Raw genomic sequence first — 20,628 nt, forward strand, 5'->3', positions numbered from 1 at the left:
GTACAGAAACAGAGGCCACAAGTCGCACACCAAAAGGCACTTCCAAAGTGTACACAACCCCAACCAGGCATAAATGCTCATATGGAGACACTCCCAGAAGCAAGGCAGAGACACACATGTCACACAGGCCGAGCAGAGACGGACACACTGAAACTTGCGGATGAACACAAACATGGAAACCACATACAGCGACAAGCACAGATGCACACGGTAGCCACATACAAACACTCTGGCTTGGGGTGGAGGCGGGGCGGGGGTCACATAGTCTCTGAGACTCTCAATATACCTTCAGCCATCCATTTCACAACTTCACAGACACCCGAGTGTGGTCCACAACGAGGCACAGATGGGGCAGTATCCCTGGCCACGGAGCCCAGAAGAGCCTCACTTACCCCACCCCACACCCCCTGCGTTTGGCAGGGAAAAGAGCTGTCTTTCCTCCATGATGACTAAGCAGGCCAGTGGGGTTGCCTGTATACTAATGGGATTAGGGTTAGGGTCCTGGGTTGGAGACCCAGCAGGCAGGCGACTTAAACCGTCAGAATCTCAGCTTTAGTCATCTGTAAAATGGGATTCTATTCCTCCTCCATGGGGATTGGCTGAGACTCACAAGCAGATAGGAAACATTGGCTGACGTCATCACATGGACTCCACCAGGCTCAGGTCAGCTCTGTGCACGCGTGCGTGCGCACGTGCATGTTGGCACGCACGCACACTCTGCATGTGCCCACATAAACACTATCGTACACATTTTGCCCTTGGCTCCCTACCTCCATACTGACAAAGAGGTCCGTTCTGAATGCACTCTGAGTCCCCTCATGCTGTGTTCTAGCGCCTGAGATGAGAGCTGGGCCTGAGAAGGCAGGGTGGGCTCTGTTGTGGAACCAGAGGCTGAGCTCAGGGCCAGCTTGCACTTCCTGGTGAACTCCAGTACAGCCAAGGCAACATAGTAAGATCCTGCCTCAATTAATAAATACATTTTTATTTTATTTGCATCTGTGTGTGAGAGAGAGAATGTTTGTGTATATGTATGAGTGTGTCGGGCACCCAGGGAGCCCAGAAGAGGGCATCGGGTCCCCTAGAGCTGGAGAAACAGACTGAGCCACCCAAGGCATTGTTCTGGGAACTCAACTCTGGTCCTCCGCAAGAGCAACAAGCAGTCTTAGCAGCTGAGCCCTCTCTCCAGTCCCTCAGCTCTACTTTTATTTTAATTTATTTTTCATTTTATTTTATGTGCATGAATGTTTTGCCTACATGTATGTCTGTGTCCCTCTTGTGTGCTGTGCCCTTGGAGGCCAGGAGAGGGTGTCAGATCCCCTGGGACTGGAGTTACAAGCAGTTGTGAGCTGCCCTGTGGGTGCTGAGAATTGAACCTGGGTCCTCTGGAAGAGCAATCAGTGCTCCTAACTGCTGACTCATCTCCCAGCCCTTAGGGTTAGGTGGTGGTGGTGGTTGGGTGGGTGGGTTTGGGGCAGGGGTGTGTGTGTGTGTGTGTGTGTGTGTGTGTGTGTGTGTGTGTGTGTGTGTTGTCTTGTTTTTTCAGACAGAGTTTCTCTGTGTAACAGAGCCCTAGCTGCCCTGGACTCACTTTGCATCCACACCTTGGATTAAAGGCCTGTTGCCAGCCAGGCACTGTAGTGCCAGCCTGTAATCCCAGAACTCAGGGGAGGCAGAGACAGATGGATCTCTGTGAGTTTGAGGCCATCCTGGTCTACAAAGTGCATCCGGAACAGCCAGGGCTACACAAAGAAACCCTTTCTGGAGGGTGGGAGAGGGAGGAAGAGAGAGAGAGAGAGAGAGAGAGAGAGAGAGAGAGAGAGAGAGAGAGAGAGAGAGAGAGAGAGAGAGAGTGCTGAAGTTACAACATGTACACTGACTGAACTGAGCTCCCAGCACTGCCTTGAACCAGATGTTTGCCCTTGGGCAAGGATTTGGCCTCTCTGGGCTTTGCCTACCTTCACTGGGAAGTCAGTTAACAACAGCAGCAGCAGCAGGACCCAGCACAAGAGGCTTCAGCTAGAAGGGTGAGACTTCTCTCTGCTGAGCTCTGGAGCCACGGCTAATAACGTCTGCCCATGTTGGCATTAGAAGTGAAATATCAGGTGGTGTACAGGCACACACACACACACACACACACACACACACACACACACACACACACAGAGAGAGAGAGAGAGAGAGAGGAGAGAGAGAGAGAGAGAGAGAGAGAGAGAGACACTTTGGTCTCCCTGCAATTCTTCAGGTGGATAAAGAGACTTTATGAACCAAAACTTAGGGACCTAATTAATTCAGTTAATCACAGGCGCAGTCACACTAGCCACGGGGACAGCTGAGAGAGGAGGTCACAATCTGCTCGCGGCTCCCCTAAAGGATGGAGGGCAGGAAATGAGGTTCTGAGTGGCTTTTCCCCTTCAAACTGAAGCTTTTCCATTCCCTGCTAGGCAGAGCCCACACCTCATTCCCAGCTCGACGGTGAAGGCCCTTCTCATGTCTAAATCCAATTTCTCTGCAGTGGCTGAGGCGGCACACGGCTTCTGCAGACAGAATCCTGTTTATTCCTAGCGAGGCAGGTTAGAGAGGCTGTGATTGGTCTTCAGATGGCTGGGCTGTGTGACACTGGGTTGGATGGTGGTAGTGGGGTGGGTGGATTGAGCCATAACTTCTGGAGGAAGTCGAGAATGAAGAAAGGGACTGGTGGGGAGAAAAAAAGAAAGGAAGGAAGAAAGAAAAGAAGACTCCTTCCAAGGGACTTGTATATGTGACCCTGTTAGTAGGGAGTGGCATGGCCCAAGACTCTGGCCAGGGCTATAGAAGGAGGGGACAGCCCACGCAGGCAGAGCTGCCGCCGAGTTATAAATCACCCCGGACTCAATTAGAGCCTGTGAAAGGTTGTGCACACCCAGCAGAAAGCAATGCTTGGCAGGCAGCCAGCTCCCTGAGGGGTGTGGGGGCAGCGCTAGTGTGTGCCTGTGTGTGTGTGTGTGTGTGCGTACGCGCATGATTGTGTGTGTGCCTACTGTGCAAATAAATATGCTTGTGTGTGTCCTTGTCTATGTGTTAGCATGTATATGTGCTGGCTTGCATCTGTCTGTACAATACATGTGTAGGGTGGTATATATGCCTGTAGATACCTGCACGTGCCGTATGATTACATGTCCTGTGTGATTGTCATGGTGTGGGTTTTTACTGTACTGATTTGTCCCTATCTGGGAAGTATATGGATCTGCATCTATAGGACAGTTGCCTGTCATTGTGCCTGTGTGCACAGGCGTATAAGCATGTAAGTGGCCATTTCTTACAATTTGCCTCTATACATGACTGCTGCCTGTGGATCATGTGAGTATCTGAGTATGTGTGTTTGAGACTTACATGGATGGGTCTGCACCTGTACCAGGTAGTAAACTGATTTTGTGGGGTTTTGTTTGTTTGTTGGTGGTGTTTGTTTGTTTGTTTGTTGTTTGAGACAGGGTCTCTCTAGATAGTCCTGGCTGTCCTGGAACTCACCATGTAGACCATGCTGTTCTCGAAATCTTTTTTTTTTTAACCTGAAAGTTAGTAGAGGACATCAGACCCCATTATAGATGGCTGTGAGCCACCACATGGTTGCTGGGAAATTGAACTCAGGACCTCTGGAAGAACAGTCAGTGCTCTTAACCACTGAGCCATCTTTCTACTTCCCATGGTCTTGAATTCTTGAGATCTGCCTGCTTCAGCCTCCAGAGTTCTGGGATTATCTGTGTGGGCCACCACATCTGGCTAGTAAGTTAAACCGAATCTATGGGCTGGAGAGAAGAGCTGTTCTTGGAATAGGAGAACTGAATTTAGAGGGAGTCAGAAACGGAAAGAGACACAGATACAAGAATTTTTGTTTTGTTTTGTGTTTCCAATACAGGGTTTCTCTGTGCCAGCCTTGGCTGTCCTGGAACTCACTTTGTAGACCAGGTTGGCCTCGAACTCACAGAGATCCACCTGCCTCTGCCTCCCGAGTGCTGGGATTAGTGTGCCACCCGGCTTAATAGGTGACATTTTGAGCAAAGAAAAAATGAGAGCCCATGAAGGCTAACAGGGAAAAACTATGGTAGACAGAGGAGCTACTCCATCCTGAGTGGAGGTGGGCCCCTTCTGAGTATGAGCACCTCTGTCCTCTGGGTAGGGAGGCTGGACACCGGCCTTGCCTTGGTGGACATGGCCAGGAAGCATCCTTGGAGCTTATCCCTCCATCCCTAATCACAGCAGGCTACAACTACATCCAGAGTGTGCCCCTGAATGCTCTCAGGCCCACTGGGAAGCATGCACTATCCAATCCCGCTTTTCAGGTGTGGACACTGAGATTCACCCACTTGTTCTCAGCTAACAGTTAGTAGGAGCAAAGCCTGCGTCTGTCTAATTTCAGCAAACTTGTCACACTCACTGCTACTACTCTCTCTCCTGGGGGCCACTTTCAGAGTATGGTATGTGAGTGGACATGCTCCCCAAGTTCTTGTGTTCACCTAACACACTGTAGGTGTCAAAGAAATATTTTACTTGCTGGAAGAATCTGCCTGCAGATGGACTAGGGGCCTGTGAACCGCTCCATGGATAATAGCAGCCTCTGCTCCTCTCCCAGGAAAGAGATGCCCTCCTGGGCTCCAGAGAAGTCCGAGGATGAGGTTTTCCTGCATCCAGGATGGACCCTGCCTGGATGTCACACAACTCAGAGGTGAGATGCAGCAAAGTTCCTCCGGACCTTCATTGTACCCAGTTGTCCCACCCCTACCCAAGCCACAGACAAAAGATAGCCAAACCTTCCTATTCATTAAGTAAAGGCAGATGTGGCGGTGCATGCCTGTAATCTTAGCACTGGGAGGTGTGGGGGAGGGAGGTAGAGGCAGATAGATCTCTGTGAGTTCAAGGCCAGCCTGATCTACAGAGTGAATCCAAGACAGGCAAGGCTACATGGACAACTGGATAGGCACCGTTAATTAGGAACCAGTTCAGGTCCCTGACTCAGTTTCCCATTGCAATGATATTTCTTTGAAGGGGTGGTGGTGGATATGAACAACTTAGTCCTAGGATTTTTTTGTTGTTGTTGTTTGTTTGTTTGTTTGTTGTTGTTTTGAGACAGGGTTTCTCTGTGTAGCCTTGGCTGTTCTAGACTCACTTTGTGGACCAGGCTGGCCTTGAACTCACAGTGACCTGCCTGCCTCTGCCTCCCGAGTGCTGAGACTAAAGGTGTGTGCCACCATGCCCAGCTAGTCCTAGAATTTCTTGCATAGCCTCAAGAACCCAACTTTGAGCTAGAGAGATGGCTCAGCAATTAAGAGAAATTACTCTGAGTTTGAGGCTAGCCTGGTCTACTTAGCCAGCTCCAGGTCAGCCAGGACTACGCAGAGAAATCTCGTCTCGAAACAAACAGCCCTAGGGGGCTGGAGAGATGGTTCAGTGGTTAAGAGCACTGCCTGCTCTTCCAAAGGTCCTGAGTTCAATTTCCAGCAACCACATGGTGGTCCACAACCATCTGTAATATGATCTGATGCCCTCTTCTGACCTACAGGCATTCATGCAGGCAGAACACTGTATATATAATAATAAATAAATAAATCTTATAAAAAAGAAAAAAAGCCCAGTGGTAGTGCATGCCTTTAATTCCAACACTCAGGGAGGCAGAGGCAGAGGGAGGTGGATCTCTGTGAATTCGAGGCCAACTTGATCTACAAAGCAAGTCCAGGACAGCCAAGGCTACAAAGAGAAACCCTGTCTTGAAAAACCACAAAAGAAAAGAAAAGAAAAACACTTACTGTTCCTGCAGGAGCTCTGAGTTTGGTTCACAGCACCCACATTAGATGGTTCAAGAGGACTTGTAACTCCAGCTACAGGAATCCAAGAGCCCAGCTCAAACTCCTCCTCTGTCCTCAGCGGGCACATGGGCCCACACACATGCATACTCACACACATTTACATAAATAAAAATGGAGATGGAGAAATGGTTCAGTAGTTACACACTACTGAGCCTCTTGGAGAGGACCTGGGTTCAGTTCCCAGGATCCACATGGGAGCTTTAAAACAGACTATGACTCAGGGCTGGAGAGATGGCTCAGTGATTAAGAGCGCTGACTGCTCCTCCAGAGGTCCTGAGTTCAATTCCCAGCAACCACATGGTGGCTCACAACCATCTATAATGTGATCTGATGCCCTCTTCTGGCCTGCAGGTGTACATGCAGACAGAACATTGTATACATAATAACAAATAAATCTTTGGGAAAAAAACAAACAGACTATAACTCCAGTTAAAGGCATTAGTCTGTGGTGTCTGGGGCACTAGGTACTACAGTGGTGTACATAGATGCATGCAGAAAAATGTTTGTTGACATAAAAATGAATAAAGTATTTTTGGTTTGATTGTTTTGCTTTGTTTTTTGGGTTGTTTTTTTTTTTTTAAGATTTATTTATTTATTACATATACAGTGTTCTGCCTATATGTATGCCTGCACACCAGAAGAGGGCACCAGATCTCATTATAGATGGCTGTGAGCCATCACGTGGTTGCTGGGAATTGAACTCAGGACCTCTGGAAGAGTAGACAGTTCTCTTAACTGCGGAGCCATCTTTCCAGCCCTGATTTTTTTGGTTTTGTCTTTTAGACAGAGCTTCTCTGTGTAACCCTGGCTGTCCTGGAACTCACTATGTAAACCAGGTTGGCCTTGAACTCACAAATATCCATTTGCCTCTGCCTCTGCCTCCCAAATGCTGGATTAAAGGTATTCATTAGGGACTGGAGAGATGACTCACTGGTTAAGAGCACTGGCTGCTCTTCCAGAGGACTGGGCTTCAATTCTAGCACCCACATGTCAGCTCACAGCTATTCCAGGGGATCCAACACTCTCACATAGATGTACATATCGGCAGAACACCGACGTACATAAAATAAAAAATAGATTTTTTTAAATTGTAAAAGCATTTACCATCATGCGTGCCCCAATAAAAATCTTAAAAAGATACAAATAAAATAAGTCTTAGAAAAAAAAATCAGGAATGAGAGAGGGGCTAAAGAGATAGCTCAGTTAGCTGGGCGTGGTGGCGCACACCTATAATCTTAGCACTCCAGAGGAAGAGGCAGGCAGATCTCTGTGAGTTCAAGGCCAGCCTGGTCTCCAAAGGGAGTTCCTGGACAGCCAGGGCTGTTACACAGAGAAACCCTGTCTTGAAAAACCAAAAGAGAGAGGGGCGGGGGCAGGGGGTGGCTCAGCAATTATGAACATTTTTAAGAGAATATGAATTTAGTTCCCAACACCACACTGGGTGGCTCACAACAGCCAGAAACTTGAGTGTTAAGGAACCTGACTCCCTCTTCCAGCCTCCAAGGGTACCCACATGCATGCGCACACACATACAGAGAGAGAGAGACACACACATATACACACGCAAAGCAATTAAAAAAATTAAAAGCTCGGTTTTTTGTGAGGGAGGGGCTTGTTTTGTTTTGTTGGGGTTTTGGTTAGTTGATTGGTTGGTTTTTTTCAAGACAGGGTTTCTCTGTGTAGCCTTGGCTGTCCTGGACTCTCTTTGTAGAGCAGGCTGGCCTCGAACTCACAGATTTCTGCCTCTGGCTCCCGAGTGCTGGGATTAAAGGCAGGTGTGCCTCACCACGCCCGGCCTGTTAATATTTTTACAAACCTAACCTTAGCTGTGGCTCTTATACCCCAGATCCAGAAGAGTGTCCTCCGCTCAGGGTAAAATGCAAACCTACCAAGCACTGCAGCCTCCTTTCCTCCGGCTCCAAACACTTAGGCGCTGAAAGGGGTTCTCTTTCCTCAGCCTCTTCGGAGTTAATTCCAGAACCATCATGCCCACAGTGGCCATGTTCTGCTCCCACACAGGGAGCACTTGCAGGGGAGAGAAGATGGAGATCCTGGGCTTCCGTGCAGAGCAGCTTCCAGAAGGAAGGCCTGCTGTGTGCATGTCCGCACCCTGCTCCCCTGCAAGGCCTCACAGATGGAACCATTTCAGGCAGAGATGCAGGGAGCTGAGGCGCTGCCCCTCCTTTGATGTCGGGCCTATGGGAAAGGGTCATGCCCTTTGTGGGGGAAGAGAGGTCACAATGCTTGGATGGCATCCCTCCTGAGGCAAGGAACGGGGGTGTGGAAGGAGCAGGCTGGGACAGGGCTGGGGGGCGGGGCCTTGGGCTCAGGAAGACTCAGGGGACGCAGAAGGGTGCAGAAGGCCACACTGTCCTCCCAAAGGAAAGGTATCCATTCACCATTGCTAATATATAGAAGATCCATGCAGAAATTTTTGCTTGTTTGTTTTTCTTTTTTGAGACAAGGTTTCAAAAAACCTTGAAGCTCTGGCTGACCTCGAACTCATCCTGTAGACCACTCTGGCCTCGAACTCAGAGATTCACCTGCCTCTGACTCCCAAGTGCTAGGACTGAAGGTGTATGCCACCCACACCCAACCTTGTTTTCCTTTTTTTTTTTTAGACTGGGTTTCTCTATGTAGCCCTAGCTATCCTGGATTCTCTTTGTAGGCCAAGCAGGCCTCGAACTCACGCAATCTGCCTGCCCGTGCCTCTCAAGTGTCGGGATTAAAGGTGCGCGCCACCACGCCCAGTGTAAAGAAATTTTCTTTCTGTGTTGCTGTGTAGTCTAGGCTGGCTTGGAACTCACTATCTAGTCCAGGATAGGTTCAAACTCATGACAAGGCTTCTGTCTCAGACTCTGGAGTGCTAGGATTACAGGCATAAACCACCACACTTGCTCAAAGAGGATGCTCCCAGGCAGGGTAAGGTCGTTCATGACTTGGAAGGCAGAGGCAAGAGAATCAGGAAGTTCAGCCCACCCTTGGCTATAAAGTGAGTTTTTAAAAGCCAGCAAGATATTCAGTGGTGGGGCTGGAGAGATGGCTCAGAGATTAAGAGCACTGACTGGTCTTCCAGAGGTCCTGAGTTCAATTCCCAGCAACCACACCATGGCTCACAACCATCTATAATGTGATCTGGTGCCCTCTTCTGGCCTGCAGGTGTACCTGTAGGCAGAGCGCTGTATACACATAATAAATAAATAAATAAATAAATAAATAAATAAATCTAAAAAAAAAAAGATGATTAAGGTATTCAGTGGTAAAAGCACTTATCACCAAACCTGATGGTGATAAGAGTGAACTGACTCTTACAAGTCGTTCCCTTACCTTCATGTATGCACCATGATGGATGCATGCATACACATAAATAAATAAAAAGTCTCCACATATGCTCAGGCTACCCCAGTTAAAGTTCAGCTTGGAAGAGCAGCTGCTGCTCTGGCCATTACTATCTCCATTTGAATATCAACGCTGCTGTGCAGCTGTGGAGTCCAGGTGAACACACCTGTATCAATCCTAGACCGGGGAAGCAAACCCTGGCACAAGGGGGGAAGGGCAGGATCGGAGAGGGCCCGGACGGACGGGACAATCGGGAGGAATTCTCACAGGAAGTAGGGAGGGGCTGCCCTTCAGACTTGAGAGAGCGTGACAAAATAAAGAGCGTGGGCTGGGGGAGAGGGTGTTGGAGAAAGCAGACAAGCTTAACTAAGCCCTGGAGACAGAAGGGTGCCCTCCAGGCTTGGGGAGGGGGGAGGGGGCTACTGGTGTGAGAATCAAAGGCCTAGCTAGGGAAGGGAAGAGCTCCAGTGGACCTGACTTAACTGGGGCGTTGAATGCAGCTGAGCCTAACAGCCCCTTCCAGGGTAGCCCACCTACACCGCATCCCAGTCCATGCTCCCAGGACCAGCAGGGGTTACTGGCACCTACTTCCACCTAGTCCCTTCTACCCGGCTCGGAGAAATCAGGTGGCTGTTCCGTCCTCTATTTATTCCTTAGACACCCCCCGCCCCTTTTTCAGGAGACGATAATTATTCAGATCAGCCTGGTGATTTACTCGGCAATCAGAGCCGCTCGATGCGGTGGCCGCGGAGCCGAGACAGACGAGCAACGCCAAGGCGGATGAGACCGGGGGGCTCAGCCCCCTCCCTCCCGCTCGCCCGCCCGGCCTTTGTTCTCTTCGAGGTCTGCACCCGCGCTGCTGGCCCACAGTGAAGGCGTCCAGCCGCACCTACACAGAAATACCTCAGGGGCTGGAGAGCAAGTGTACACATGGGTGCACCTCTGCGAGGGGCGTGGGGGCGGCACATGCCGGACGTGCATGCTTGTATGTATAAAGGGAAGGCAATGGAATATACCAGTGGGAACACCTTTGTCAGGTGTGCAGTTGGTGTGTGTGCACCTGTTTGCCTACCAGGGCCTGGGCATAGCTGTCACTACAGGCTTGTTTTAAAGTGTGATGGACAGGTGACCAAATGGATGTATTTTAGGCACATAGTGGAAAGGAGACCATGGTTGAGGCTCCAGTGATGGCAACCGTCTGAGAGACCCATGGATGGGGCAAGGCAAGTTTCTAGCTTATTCTCTCTGACTGTGCTAGAAAAGGCAAGTGCCAAGGGTGATGAGCGCAGAGCCTGGGTCAGTGGTGGGGGCACAGAGGTCACGTGGCAGAGGGGCGGCTGCGTTCAAAGGCCGGTATACACACGTGTTCAAAGGTGCGTGTGCATTTGTGTCCGCAGACCTTCGCCTCCTGCCCGCGGGCGGGCGCAGTGACGGTGACCTCATTACCGCCTCCGCAAGGCCCCTTGAAATCCCTGCGCCTCCGCATTTGGCTGCTCTAAAGTGATGGGAACGGCCTGAGCTTCCTGATCAATCGCTTAAAATTCAGGGTCGGCTCGCTAGCGCTAGAGGGCTGCCTGCCAGCCCCGCGCGGCGCGCTCTGCCGCCTTCCCCCACCCTCTTGCTTTGGGGTGGTGGTGGGGAGCCGCGATGCCGTCGTATTGGAAAACATCCCCGCGCTGGCTGGGGGGCCCGGTGGGGCCAGCGCTGGAAGCCGTTCCACTCGAGCAGATGGCTGTGAAACTTTGGCGGCGAGATAAATTGGGTCTGACGGCGTGAGGCCGGCTCACAGATGGGCGGGATTCTCACGCCGGCCCCCACGTCCGGCCGAGCTGCGGGCAAGGGCCGGCGCCGCGGAGAGCCCCCCCCCTTGGGTACCGGTCCAGCCAGCGCAGGGCTCCCGGGGGCAACGTAGCCTCCTGGGGCCTCCCTCCGCTGAGGGCGCCCTCCATCACCTTCCTTCCGGCCCCAGAGCTCGAGAGAAACGATCCAGAGGGAGGGGCGCCCCCAACGCCCGCCCAGTCACCTCCGCCAAGCTGGCAGCTGGGCTTTCCCCCTCCTCTGCCATCCGCAGAGGCCTGAAGCGTGAAGGTTAACAGCTGGGGGGGAGGCTGCGTCTCCCTCTCTCACCCCCTCTTTGCTGCAGCCCCGCCCACCTGCCAGCCCTAGGGATGTCGTAAACAGGGCTGTGAGGTGTGTGTGTGCGGAGGGGGGCTGAAAGGAGGGAGAGAGAGGAAGCCAGACAAAGAAAGCGAAAATGTGCGAGAGGCGAGGAGAGACCAAAGCGTAGACCGAGGGACCTAGGCAGGCAGAGAAATAGAGATGGAAGGTCAGACACTGAGACACCCACAGAGAGAAAGGATGGAAGAACCTCGGAGCTAGACAGAAACGCACGATTGAAAGTGGGAGGAAAGGGAAAGATGGAGCAAGGGAACTAAATACGGGCAGAGGTGCAAGCTGCAGCGACCTCGAAGTGCGGGTGACTCTGGAGAGAGGGGGCTTGTAGGGTCTGGGGAACACGACAGGACCCTAGGTTACTTTAACCCTACCCTGAGGACTAAGGTCTGGAGCATGGGAGTGCCCCTGCCCGTGGCCGCGCCCTAGATCGCCACGTCATTTCCCCGCCTCGGTTTCCCCTGGAGTGCAGGGGTGGGGGCATGCTGTGCAGCTGTCGCTCTGCTGCAGAGCCCGCCCTGTCGAGCTGTCTCGTCCGCGCATCAGTCCAGCGGGCAGATATCGATCCTTCCTAGCCAAGCTCGATACCCGGCCTGTAGCCCACTGTGCGGCGGTCCTACAAAGGAGGAAGGCTGGCTCTTCAGGACGCCTCCGCAGAGGTTCTGTGCCAGGATGAACCCGGGAGGGCCAGGGTCAGGGCGGAGCACTGACTCCTGCAGGTCCCTGAACAGCCAACCCCACTAGGCCGGCCAGGCAATCTGAGAAACGGCATGGTTTGGGTGACCCCAGCCTAGATTCCTTCAAGGGTGCGCGAGACTAAAAGGGAAAGAAAAAAAAAATCTTAGTGGAGTTGATGAAGTTGAAGTTTTGTAAAGGGCGTGAAGGAGACAGCCAATCAGCAGGCCGTTATTTACATGGACTCTCGGATTGGCTCTCATGGAACCTCTTTAGAATGTTCCTTTGAAATCTTAAGAAAAACATTAAGTCCCACCCATGAGTAAGGACAGAGGCTCTGACACACCCCTCCAAATTTAACGTAGGGTTCTCACCCAGGAGAATCCTCCAACCATGCTCTGAGGGGGAGGGAAATAAACCCACTGACATGGGTAAGTAACTTGAGATCCAAAGGGAGAGAGAGTACGGTTTGGCTATAACCCAGGAGATAGGGTGCACCCAGCACTCTTTAATGCGCTCATTTCCTCCCGCCCAAACGGGGACTGAGGTGGGGGCAGACGTGGGCTGAGAGGGGTCAGACTTGTTAGGAAGAGGGCTTTGGTTCTGGCGGGCTGTTAAAAGCCATCCAATGTCATTAAAGGGGCTGACCCGATGATTAAGTCTCTTGTTTGCTACAGGAACACTACATGCTTGCAAATAATAGTTTCAGAGTAGGCAGGTCTGTCCCATAGCTTCTCCTCAGGCTAGTCTGACTGGAGATCATGTTTCCCCCACAAGTCAGGCAGGCAGGCATGAATACACAGGGGCCCAGTGACAGACAAAAGCCTTTGGAGTCTATAAAAAGGGGTCTTTTTAAAATTATTTATTTGTATTTTATGTACATGGGGGTTCTGCCTGCACATATGTCCTGTCTGAGGAGGGTGTTGGATCCCCTGGAACTGGAGCTATTGACAATTGTGAGATGCCAGGTAGATGCTGGGAATTGAACCTGGGTCCTCTGGAAGAGCAGCTCCAGTGCTATTACCCACTGAACCATCTCTCCAGCCCCCTAAAAGGGGGTCTCCATCAATCCACCCCCTGGAGTCTTCTTCTGCATCCAGTGCAGACTTCTCCATCAGTAGACCCTGAGTCACTCTTGGGGAGAGGGAGAAGCTGGGATATCTGCAGCCAAGCACGGAGAGTCCATTTCCATCAGGGCCTTTTCACACTCCCCTTACTCAGGGAGTTGGCCATTCTACACACGCTGATGAAAGGGGGAGTGCCTTTCCCACATCTCACCCATCTTTATGACCCACACTCCTCCGCCAGGGGCCTATATGACTCAAGACGCTGGGGTTAAAGAGCTGTCAAGGATGTGAGGGACTTGGGTCTGTGGCTAAAGCCGAAGAGAAAATCCCTCAACCGTTTGCCTGTGGGGAATTGGGGTGTAGATGGGTGAATTGTTTCTCACAGGGCTCTGTCCCCTGCCAAGTTCTTTCTCTATGACAGAGCCTGGTGACCCCAATCTACCAAAGCCTGACAGCATATGCGAAGGCTGCTCCTGTGGTCCTTGTGTGTATACACCTGTGATACCTCTGACATGGAGCCTTAGTCTCCTGTGGTACACAGATCTTATTTGCAGTCTTGTAGACCACTGTTCAAACACTCAAGGAATTCCATCACATTCTACCCACCGGAGCTGAACCTCCTAGTGACACAACCAGCTGTGTGACTCTAGGCAACAGCTCAACACATCTCTGGGCCCTGGGCCCCTGGCAAGGCTGTGCCTTCCTGAACCTACCATTCTCAGTGGAGTCAGCTGCAAGGAAATCCTAGAGGCAGTGGGCCGGTCCAAGAGGAGCCTGGGAGGCCCAGCTGGTTCAGCCTATGGTCAGGAAGCAAGATTGCCAAATCCCACGGTTCTCACAAACTCTCAGAATCCCATCCCTTTTCCAGCCTTCCTGCCCACCTCATAAAAAAAGCAGGAATGGTGCTGGATTAAGAATGGGGGGAACTATGTGAGTGTGTGTGTGTGTGTGTGAGAGAAAGAGTGTGTGTGTGTGTGTGAGAGAAAGAGTGTGTGTGTGTGAGAGAGAGAGAGAGAGTGTGTGTGTGTGAGAGAGAGTGTGTGTGTGAGAGAGAGAGTGTGAGAGTGTGAGTGTGTGTGTGAGAGAGTGTGTGTGTGTGAGAGAGTGTGTGTGTGTGTGAGAGAGAGTGTGTGTGTGTGTGTGTGTCTAGTGTACACAGGAAGGGTGTGAGAGCCTTCCCCTCACCCCACTGTCTCTGCCACGGTGGCACTCTGAGAAGCTGAGATAATCCCTTGCCATCTGTCTTGTGCTGCTAACCGGCTCAGCCGGACAGCTGCCCAGGCCACAGCTCTACAGATGGGTGTAGGGGAGTGAGGGGCACTGAAGGGGCTCGCTAACTGCAAGGACCAGGCAGCAAGAATACTTGGTCCTCCTACCCTGTAATAATCCTACTATACAGAGGAAGAAAATAAAGTCAGACATGGCCTGGTCAGGACATGCACCGCTCCTGTTTGTGACTGTGAGTTGGAGGTTGGGAGTGACCTTCCCAGAATGCAGTGTGATGGACAGACGACCTGTGAGCTTGCTTTTGCTCACCCTCTTTTATGTGTATACACACCCTTCCAATGGGAGGGGTGTAGGAAGACAAGTCAGAATTCTTGCGCCCGGCCAGGAAGAATAGGATGAGTCAGTCTTAGCTCCAGGCAAACCAGCACTCAGGCCTTCACTGTCAGCTTCCCAGAGCACAGAGAAGGAAGGATATTTAGTGGGTAAGACTGCAGGTACAGACCCAGTGTTCTGATAAGGAAGCAGGCTCCGTGAGGGAAGGGGGTGAACGTGCAGGAGCCTCTCTAACTGCCCCCCCATGGTGATCTCTCTCTCCCCCCCCCCCCAATGTCCACTCCCAATCTTGTGTCTGTGCCCTTCACTGGGCCTCCGAGGTTCTGCTAGCTAAAACCAGATGATCAGGCCCACCTCAGGATGCACCGTGCAGGGCCTGAGAAAGTGTTATCCCTGTGTTTGGTCCCCACCTGCCCCCTCCCTGCCTTTCTCCTCTCACACAAACAAGATGCTTACACACACTTTCTCTCTCTCACTACAAGCTGCACCTACAACCACACAAGCAGGTACTCAGTGGCCATACATACAGTTTTTACAAACACAGTCTCACGGTTACAAATGCAAACCTGCCTCCAAAGGCCTTCGGCAGCACACAGACCTCAGCACTCATGCCAAATGTAGTCCTTGACCTCCAAACACTTGGCCTCCCAATTTCCTTGATGCTACCCCCCTAAGCAACTCCATCTTTGCACAACCTACTGCAGAAGTGTGTAGAAAAACACAGCATCTTGTAGACAGGAACCTGTTCTGTCCTTCCTGCCTATGGAAAACACCCCACCCAGGTCCCTGAGGCCTTGGGAGCTGCCTCCTAGCCCCTTACCTTATGTTATTTGGGCTCTCAGCCTTCCAAGGTCCAGGAAGAGAAAAAGAACAGAATCATCTTTCTTGGGCAGGAGATGAGACACTCCTGCCCAGTGGTCTGAGCCCCACAGAGCCATGGCCTCCAGGCCTTGTCACATACGGAGGCTCCATAGACTCCCCTGCCCAGTCCTAACCTACGTTCACACGCTGCCACTTACAGTCACTCGCACGTGCTGCTACTCACACTCACACAAAGTCACTCTCACATAGTCCTATGGTCACATTTCACATTCCCACAGCCACACTCACAGGCGAACTCTCACTCCTTCACGCCCAGCGACGTGCCCACCACCCCACTCTACTGCAGTCACAGCCCCACCTGAAGAGGCGGCAGGTGTGGGGCCCTGAGGTCAGCACTCCCTGGCAGAGGCTCTGAGGCCTGCACTGACAGTCTGGTACGCAGAGAGACAGGAAGAGGTGTCACAGCATCCCAGAGGCCCCTGAATAATTCAGGGCATCACTGCTCTGGAGGCAGCGGCCTGTCAGCTGCAAGGAAAAGTTGGTGGCCGGGTGGTTCTGGAAAGATCCCTCCCAGGGGCTGCCAAGGGAAGTCTGCCCAGTTCAGAGGTTCGTGAAAAGCCACAGGATGTCCCCCACGTGCCTTTGCTTTTCATCTTCATCAGGGCTAGCACTACTGCTCAGGTGAGGAAACTGAGGCTCAAGGTTGCAAAGTAGGAACCGCAGCTCCCACCAGCACTCCCTGAGAGGCATTTTGGTCATTTTGCCTACATGATGATGGGAGATGAGTGATGACATCATCTGGGAACCAGAGTGTTGCTGGGGCCAGAAGCTAAGACGCCCTCTAGCTCTTCTCCTGAGGAGAAAAAGTCCACAAGTGCTGCCCGATGAATGAAGGCACCATGCAAGGGCAACATCGTAATCTGAAAGCCATGCCTCTACCTGTTCCATAACTTAACAGATCTCTCCTCTCTCCAAGCCTCTGTTTCCCTGTCTGTAAAGGAGTACCAAAGCCATGAACTTAACGGGGAATCAGGAATGCCTACTGTAGCAGTCTATATGACACCACTGACACGCAGCCTCTCCATTATAAAACCTCTGCACTATAACTAAAACTGTGCTATGGGGGCTGAAAAGATGGCTCAGCAGTTAACGACACCAACTGCTCTTACAATGGACATGGTGCAACTCCCAGCACCCACAGAATTGCTCACAACCTTTTCAAACTCCAGTTCCAGGAGATCCGATGGCCCCTGCTGGCCTCTGCAGGCACCAAGCACACATGTACACATATGTGAAACACCCATATAAAAAAATTAAAATAAAACAAGTTTTAAATTAAAAACAAGTGTGGCACGGATAATCCTGCCAGAAGAGAGCTGGCCTCACAGCAGTGATCCGCACACAGCTCCCTGGCTGGGTGCTGAACCCTGACAGCTCTCCTTTGCCGATGTCTCCTCTCCTGCCCAAGTGTATCTGCCACCTCCTCAGGACAACAGCTGGGGTCTCTCTCCAAGTCACCTGACCCTCCAACTCCAGCACCTTTCCCAGCACCCAGATGATTGCTCCCCTATACGTACAGGGAGCACTGAGGTTGGCACAGAGTAGGTGTTCAAGCATTGACCATGTCAGCAGAATGGGTTAGGCTGCCTCTGTAAACCACTGAGGTCATGGGTCCGTTCTCTCTACCAAAATAAAAAATGCCCAACTGGTCATGAGCACTTAAACAAACGATCAGAATGTGGGTGCTTTTCTCAAAGGCCAAGCAAGCATCGGATCCCTGGACCTGGAGGGTCATCTGCCCAAATCTAGGGATAACAATAGTTAGAGGAAAGTGGCACGTGATCGCCATGCCAGAAAGGCAGGCACTCAGTCTCCAGAGTCCTGAGCCCAGAGGAGATTACCGAACATCCTCCATACTGAATTCAAAATAAAAGCCACAGCAAGCCGTAGACCCGAAGCTTAGACGTCGGCGGAAATTAAAATAGCTCCTCGCTGTTTCCTGGTTTCCGTATTCTGGATAAGCTCGTGGAAACCGAATCAGGCACTGACTGGTCTGTCTCTGACTTTGTTCCTGTGCTGTTTCTGCTTAGCTAGGATCGCAGCACACGTTTGTCTCCCTAGATCTGACCCTGGCAGGTTGTAGGCGGGTGGGGGAGGTGGTCATCTAACTCCCCATAAATCCAATCCTCCCGAATGTATCCATACCCATGCACCCCACGGTTTTTGTGGTCCCTCGAGAGGCGAGAGACTAGGGCTATCCCAGACACCCCTCCCCTCAACTGCTCCCCACAAGGTTTCCAGCAACCCCCAGGCCCCTCCCTCTTCTGGGGAACCTTGCGGCTGGGCCTGTGCCTGCGGCGAGTCTCACCCCAGTATTATTTTAGTCACAGACAGACACGAGGCAGATGGTGACAACATCCCTTCCCAGCTCCCCACTGACTAGAGCCCGAGCCGTTGCCGCCCTGAAGCCTCAGGGTTCTTCTCCCTCGGGAATATTTCAGTCCCGACTCAGTGGCTAAATGCGGCTGCTCGTGTGAGACAAGCGCACATCTGCGCCTTCTCCTCCCTGCACCCTGCCCAATTCCAGGGCCTAGTTGAGAGCCCCTAGGATGCCCTGACCACCTCACCTTTCCCTATTCTCTCCTTGCTCTTCTGGGTGCCTGGACCAGACCATGATCACTGGGCTACCTAGGAGAGGCGGCCATTGTGCCCACTTTACAGATGTCAAACCAAGGGTTCTGAACAAAGCAGGAGCCCAAGAGGTGAGTGGTCCATCAGAAGAGGAGACGGGCATTCCTTCTTCACCTCCATCACCAGCTCCCCATACTCCATGCTAGCCCCAGGCAACCCTTGAGGGTCACAAATAGCCCTAAAAGTGTTGCCAAGGTGGATGGGGCTACTTGGGGGAAAGTGGAGGAGTTGGTGGTGCTGGTGGCAGAGCATGGTGAGGAGTGTCTAGGCAAACACAAGATAAAGTCAGGACAAGACGGTGTCAACTTAGCCACTTTACTTCCCTCAGAGCACCTGGCATCTCACCTGGGCTGTTGTACTCACTCTGTATCATACTGGGGCCCACGGCTGCTATAGCCCCACCTGCCCATCTGGTAGGTTCTGGCTCAGAGGGCATGAGCATCAAGGGCAGGATGGAGAGAAGTTCAGGAGGCGGGAGCTGTGGCAGAGGACAGACCGGGTACCAGCTATACTGGTACTCTGGGTAAATCGTTCAGTGTCTTGGGTTCTTCTCTTTCATCTATTAAATTTACAACAATAGTATGCCCCCTTACCCCTAATTAGGTAAGGAGACTGCTATATTCCCAGCCCACCTCCAATAAATGTGTTGTTGTTGTTTTGTTTTTTGTTTTTCAAGACAGGGTTTTTCTGTGTAACAACCTTGGCTGTCCTAGACTCACTTTGTAGACCAGGCTGGCTTCAAAACTCACAAAGATCCACCTGCCTCAGCCTCCTGAGTGCTGGAGATTAAAGGGGTGCGCCACCACCCCCGGCTAAATTTGTGTTGTTGTTCCAGACAGGGTTTCCCTGATTAGCCTTGGCTGTCCTGGACTCACTTTGTAGACCAGGCTGGCCTCAAACTCACATCCATCTGCCCGCCTCTGCATCTGGCATGTGCCACTGTGCCTGGCTTCTGGCTAATTGGTTTTGTACATGTACACCTGCACACCAGAAGAGGGCACCAGATCTCAGTATAGATGGTTGTCAGCCACCATGTGGTTTCTGGGAATTGAACTCGGGACCTCTGGAAGAGCAGCCAGTGCTCTTAACTTCTGAGCCATCTCTCCAAGCCCTGGCTAATGTTCTTTAAACAAGTGATGGATGTGCAGGCATGGCTCAATTGGGCTGATTCTCTTTGGAGTCTCAGCTTTAACTTGGTGCCCACTAAATGCTGAAACTGGGCCGGGTGTGGTGGCACACGCCTTTAATCCCAGCACGCAGGAGGCAGAAACAGGCAGTCGCTGTGAGTCTGAGGTCAGCCTGGTCTACAGAGTCCACCTGTCACTCTCATTCCAGGGGGTCTGACACTCTCTTCTGGTCCCCCTGGGCACAGCACATATATGGTACAAACAATAAGCACAGGCAAAACTCCCAAATTCATAAAAACAAATCTTTGTTTTGGTTTGGTTTGTTTTTGTTGTTTTTTGGTTTGTTGTTGTTGTTGTTGTTTTCTTTCTTTCTTTTTTTTTTTTTTTTTTTTTTTTTTGGTCTTTTGAGACAGGGTTTCTCTGTGTAGCCTTGGCTGTCCTGGACTCGCTCTGTAGACCAGGCTGGCCTCGAACTCACAGCGATCCGCCTGCCTCTGCCTCCCGAGTGCTGGGATTAAAGGCGTGCGACACCACGCCCGGCTCTGTTTTTTGTTTTTTCAAGACAGGATTTCTCTGTGTAACAGAACACTTTTTTTTTTTTAATCAGAAATTTGCCTGATGGTGGTGTCATAACGCCTTTAATCCCAGCACTTGGGAAGCAGCGGCAGACAGATCTCTTGTGAGTTCAAGGCTAGCCTGGTCTACAAAGATTCTAAAACAGCCCGGGCTACACAGAGAAACCCTGTCTCAGAAAAACAAAGCAAAACAAAAGTCAGGAATTGGCAGGTATGGTGCTACATAGTGAGAGCCTGCCTAAAACAAAACAAAGCCAGGCACAGTGGCCCGCACCTATGACAGCGCTTAGGCGCTAGAGGCAGGAAGATCCTGAGGTCAAGGACATTTGCTTCATAGGCCTGACTGGGGTTCAATGCCCAGAACACATACAAAAAGATAGATGTGGCAAGTATCTGTAGTCTCGGTACGCCTGTGGCGAGGTGTCAGGCTAGAAGCTCACACAGCAGCTAGCTAGCATGGAGTATGCTAGAAACCAGGAAAAAAAACAACCCCACCTAACCAATAACTGAAATTTGTCTCTTGACCTCCATCCATATTCATGCCCTCAGTTGGGGTTTGGGGTGGTGGTAGTGTGTGCACGTACACACATGTGTGTTCTCAAAAGTACTTACGAAGCCGAGAGGTGGTGGCCCAAACCTTTGATCCCAGCACTTTAGAAGCAGAGGCAGGCGGATCTCTGTGAGTTGGAGGCCAGCTGGGTCTACAGAGTGAATTCCAGGACAGCCAGGGCTATACAAAGAAACCCTGTCTCAGAAAAACAAA

The sequence above is a fragment of the Acomys minous genome (genome assembly GCF_964271855.1).
Source record: "Acomys minous genome assembly, chromosome: 4".
NCBI lineage: Eukaryota > Metazoa > Chordata > Mammalia > Rodentia > Muridae > Acomys > Acomys minous.